A 6,000-nucleotide genomic window follows, 5' to 3' on the forward strand; every position below is an offset into this window, starting at 1 on the left:
TGAAATAATGCCCCACAAACGTAGCATTCCTCACACAAGGGATGAAGCATGATGGATTGAGTGAGAGCAGCAGCAAGATGGAACTGGATTCTTCCTGATCTGTGTGCCAGGCCATCAGAAAAGCTGAGAGATGGATGCAATTAACACTGTGTCATTGGAAGCATTATCATAAATATTGCAAGGTGAGAGATAATTTGTATGATTGATAGGAGTCTGCGGCTAAAGATTCCAAATAATACCTTCCCTTAGGCTTTGAAGTGCAGAGCCAATGGGAGACAACAACAAACTAATCAGATTATCCATCTAAAAAATGATCTTTGTCAAATATTGACAAATAAATCGTATGTAACCCCAATCATTAATTTTAATTTAACTTCTGAACTGACCATTTCAGTGCAATCTCCCGGGAAAAGTGTGTAAGTCTACAAGTTTGAATCTCTAAATTCCAAAGTGTAGATTTCAACTAAGCTGGTTTTGGTGAAAATACAGAACATATTTTCTGGTTTCTCTCTAGCTGCTCTGTCTCGACCAATTGTGATTAAAGAAGTTTGCAAAAGGACAGAAAGCTTTACTTTTGCTAAGGTAACACTAACTACTCAGTGGTGCTACAATTAGCTGCTGGCTAGTTTGCTATTAGCTTAGTTAGATGTGCTGTGAGGATTGGATGTTCGGAGCACTGTTTGTGTTTAACCACTACCAACAGGGAATCTTAATGGCTGGGAGGAAGAGGTTTTTTAGGCTATGGCTGGATGAGCGGGAAGCGGAGCAGTGTTAGTAATATTAGCTGGCTATGACAGTGAATACTTTCCAGCGGCCGCTGCCGTGAGTTAACCGTAGACTCTGCCGTGAGTTAACGGGAGACTAAACTCTGCCGTGAGTTAACGGGAGAATAAACTCCGGTGGACGAGCAGCACTGCAGCGGTCGGTAAATGCCGCTGAACCACATTAATAAACAATGAACCACGGCACTCTGGAGAAAAGTACAACGGTTTTGAAGTAGTTATTTAAAGGCCCAGTGAAGTGCATGTTTTTGCACCAAAATGAAATGGCAGTTTCATTCCTTACATATCATTGTGCCTGTTCATGGCTAAAATAATTTTTAATAATTCATAATTAATGAATTAATGAATTATTAATTTTGCCGTCTGAGCCTAACGGAAGTTGCAGACGATAGTGGCTGTGACGTCACAAGATGTACCCAGTTGCGATTGTAAACATGGCGGAGACTCTGGAAAGTGATACTAGTGTGAGAGAAATGATTGATTTGGACAGCTTTTCGGACAGGATAGATGAGGAAAGTGATCAATCTGGTGCACTTTGAGGGCAACATTAAGAGATTTATGGATACAGCTCTCAACACTCATATGAAACATATATTTCAATAATCAAAAAACATGGGAAGGATTTCTTAACCTATTTTATACAACTAATATTACATAGATGGAAATATTTGTTTACATAGATGACCAAACCCACTGAGATAACTTAGGCTACAGTTTACCTCCCTGAGCTGACGTTATCTCTCTCAGTCCCACAGGAGAGCACTCTCCCTCTCCTTATTGTTGAAACAGCTAATCTCCGTTAGCTCCGAGCTAGCACCAGATGCTAACAACAACCCTGTAACTCTCTCAGTCTCTCTTTCTCTCTCTCTCGAATCGACCAGTGGCCTTTATTTATCATGATCAATCAAAGAATCTACTAAACAATGACACCAGCCAGGCTCACCTTCATCTTTTGGGAACAGAAACATCGCCACTTCGGCAGACTTGCATTACTACAGCCAGCGGCAATGCATCGTTTCCCCTGTGTTTTTCATCCCTCTTTCTTCACTGTCGCCTCCATTGTCAGGTTTTCTCGATTGGCAATCACTTCCAGTCGACTCCGACACACTTTCCAGGAAAATACTAGCTCAAAAACGTTGAGAAATTCGACTTTGAAAAAGAGAAAAAATGAACGGTGGTGAATGTAAACAGTGCGGCGGCGTCCATCTCGTGACGTCACGCAGTAGATCGCAAGCCACGCCCACGAAGGCGAAGGTCGACTGCAGATTTCCCCGGAAAATTCAAAACTCGTCAAATTCGTTGCTATTCCAACATCTTTTGATATGGGTTCCAATGGACAATTTTGGTCATTACTATACGTATTAGCATAACAGATCATGCACAGGTGCACACTTCACAGGGTCTTTAATTTAATCTGGCTTTGTATGATTAACAGAAACACGATCATCGACCCAACGCAGTCCTTCATTGTTTTTGTTGTGAGCTGCGTTTGGGAGAAATGTAAACCGACGTAAACGGTGACGTCATGACGCAGCAGCGACAGCACCAGTCGGGGCTCAGAGCGGTGGAAACACAAGTGGTGCTACAGAGAAGAACCGGTTCAGCTCCAGAAAAGCAGAAGAATGGATCTTGAACCAGAACCGGTTTGGTGGAAAGGGGGCATTAGAGAGATTTGGGAGAACCCATTGTGCTGTTAAGTTTGTATTTCACAGAGAAAGGTGCAGTTATTTTTGCCTGGGTTGCTTTAATCAGGAATAAATCATTAGAAGTAAAATGATAATCAATCATTTGAACTTTCAATCATTTGAAAAAAAGGTTGATGATATTCGCTCTTCTTTTTCTGACTCACCTTTACTCACCGCTGGGTCACCAGACCCTCCCTTCACCCACACACTGACCTCCTTCACCTCTGGGTCACCAGACCCTCCCTTCACCCACACACTGACCTCCTTCTCCCCTCTCTCTCCAAGTGAGGTTCTTACCCTCGTTACCTCTGCCCGTCCTACCACCTGTTCTCTGGACCCTATCCCCTCAAACCTCCTTCAGACTATCGCTCCTGATATTCTACCATTTCTCACCCATTTCATCAACACTTCTCTAACTTCTGGTCACTTTCCAAACAGTCTCAAGGAGGCAAGAGTAAACCCTCTCCTTAAGAAACCCACTCTCAACCCGTCTGATGTTATTAACTACAGGCCCGTCTCTCTCCTCCCGTTCCTGTCTAAAACACTTGAACGCGCTGTCTTTAAACAACTCTCCTCTTATCTCCATCAGAACAACCTTCTGGATCCGCACCAGTCTGGTTTCAAGGCAGGTCACTCAACAGAAACTGCTCTCCTTGCTGTCTCTGACAAACTGCACACTGCTAAAGCAGCCTCCCTCTCCTCTGTCATCATCCTTCTGGACCTGTCTGCTGCATTCGACACGGTGAACCATCGGATCCTCCTTCGCACTGTCCAAGAACTTGGAGTTTCAGGCACTGCACTTTCCCTCCTCACCTCATACCTCAACGACCGCACCTACAGGGTTACTTGGAGAGGGTCCGAGTCCGACCCTTGTCAATTAACTACAGGGGTCCCTCAGGGCTCGGTTCTTGGTCCCCTCCTCTTCTCCCTGTACACAAACTCTCTCGGGTCTGTCATTAGCCCGCATGGTTTTTCATACCACTGCTACGCTGACGACACCCAACTAATTCTGTCCTTTCCCCGCTCAGAGACCCAGGTCGTCGCACGCATCTCTGCTTGCCTAGCAGACATCTCTCGGTGGATGTCTGCTCATCACCTCAAGCTCAACCTTGACAAGACTGAACTGCTCTTCCTTCCGGGAAAAGATTGTCCCACTCTTGACCTAACAATCAACATCGGCACCTCTGTTGTTTCCCCGACTCAGACTGCAAGGAATCTGGGTGTGGTCCTAGATAACAAACTGTCCTTCACTGCAAACATCGCTGCTACAACCCGCTGCTGCAGATACACGCTTTACAACATCAGGAGGATACGTCACCAGCTGACCCAGACATCAGCGCAGATTCTGGTCCAGGCTCTCGTCATCTCACGCCTAGACTACAGCAACTCCCTCCTGGCTGGTCTACCTGCATGTGCCATCCGACCTCTGCAGCTCATCCAGAATGCAGCGGCTCGTCTGGTCTTCAACCTTCCCAAATTCTCCCACACCACACCGCTCCTCCGCTCCCTTCACTGGCTTCCAGTAACTGCTAGAATCCACTTCAAGACACTGGTACTTGCGTACCATGCTGCGAATGGATCTGGCCCTTCCTACATCCAGGACATGGTTAAACCGTACACCCCAGCACGTGCACTCCGCTCTGCATCAGCCAAACAGCTCGCTGCACCCGCACTGCGAGGGGGACCCAAGTTCCCGTCAGCAAAAACACGTGGGTTTCCTATCCTGGCTCCAAAATGGTGGAATGAGCTCCCCATTGAAATCAGGACAGCAGATAGCTTACACATCTTCCGACGCAAACTGAAAACTCATCTCTTTAGACTCCACTTCGAGCGATAGAATTACTAACAAAGCACTTATATACTAATAAAGGGCTGGCTTTCTAAATGCCAGTTGAGTAGCACTTGAAATGTTTGGCTCTATGAAACCTGATGTACTTATATGATTCTGTTTTCTTAAAGGTTGTATCTTCCTGGTCGAATGCACTTATTGTAAGTCGCTTTGGATAAAAGCGTCAGCTAAATGCAATGTAATGTAATGTAATGAACTGTACGTTTATGTTCATGTCCTTTAAAAACTTGCTTCGTAAGATCTCACACTCAGTGTTATCTTTTTCCAGTGTTACAGTAAGCTTACCTGGTTATCTATTTCAACTAGGAGAGACTTCATTTTTTCCACATTTATTGACACATGTGCCATATGATATAAATGTTTAATTTAGACCCCGATCCTGATATTGTATATCTTAAGAGGGAACTACAGCCGTTAGTATATAGGAAACTACTTAAACTTGCGCTGCGCTTCATAGTTAGAAACGGGATGACGGAAAAAACAGTCTTGCAAGACTGTAAAAAAAAGGTAATTCACTTTGAAGGAAAATAATGGGGGGTGCTTCCACATGAGATTTATTTTTTTGAAAATCACATTTCGAGCAAAGAAAGCAAAGCATACTAAATTTAAAAAAATATATATATAAATGCTATATTGACTATCAACTATTGACAATGTTATTGAATTAAAAATGCTTACTGTCGCCTTTATCAAAATACGTTAAATAGTATTATTATAATTATTATTACTATTACCATATTAATCTCACTTTTACTCACATATATCTGAACTGTTATCCCATTATGTAAACCAGGACATTGCACTGTGAGACGCTAGATTAAAACATCCTCTTGATCTCCATCTGTACATAAGGTAATCATAACACTTCTCACAGCGTGTGTTCCTGCTGCAATTAATCCTCAGAATTTAGTTTTTTAACATTTGCATAAGTGATTGCGTTAGTGTGCTGTACCCATATGTTCCACCTGCGTTAATTGGATAATGGTATCACAGGGGGATTTGGAACTTGCATGAAGAGCTTCTTCATAAAGATGCCTGCTGTGATGGCTGTCTCATCATCGATCCAACATTTCCTTTTCTCTAACGTTCGGAGCTCAGAGCAGAAACACCACCCTCTGGAAGGGGCTGTTGACCCTTTGTCACACTTTACACACAAGGTCACTGCAGCGGCAGAGCTAAGATCAATTTTATTCTTGTCATTTCTGCTGACGCTTCTGTTCTGGAGCAGGTTAGTCCACTCACTTGAGCTGTCACCACTCTCACCCAGCTTCAGTGTTGTGTCCTGTAAAATATGTTAGTTTTGTCATGTTTGTGATTGTCATGTTTCATGTTAGTTTAGTTTATGTTCCACTTCCTGTTTTATTTTGTACTCACCATGTCTCATTCCAGGTCCCTTTACTTCCTGACTTGGTTCTCTTTCCCGCCATCGTCAGCGCCTGCCCCACCCCTGATTGTTTCCACCTGTGCCCACTTACAACCAGTGTTGTGCTAGTTACTGAAAACCAGTAACTAGTTACATTACTAGTTACTTCATTTCAAAAGTAACTCAGTTACTTTACTAATTACCTACGGCAAAAAGTAATGCGTTACTATGAAAAGTAACGTTTTAGTTACTTAAAAAAGGGGTCCCAAAAAAAAAAAAGCTCCCATTAATGCCCTTATAGCCTTCATTTAAGTACTGCTA

The sequence above is a fragment of the Notothenia rossii genome, assembly GCF_949606895.1.
Source record: "Notothenia rossii genome assembly, chromosome: 8".
NCBI lineage: Eukaryota > Metazoa > Chordata > Actinopteri > Perciformes > Nototheniidae > Notothenia > Notothenia rossii.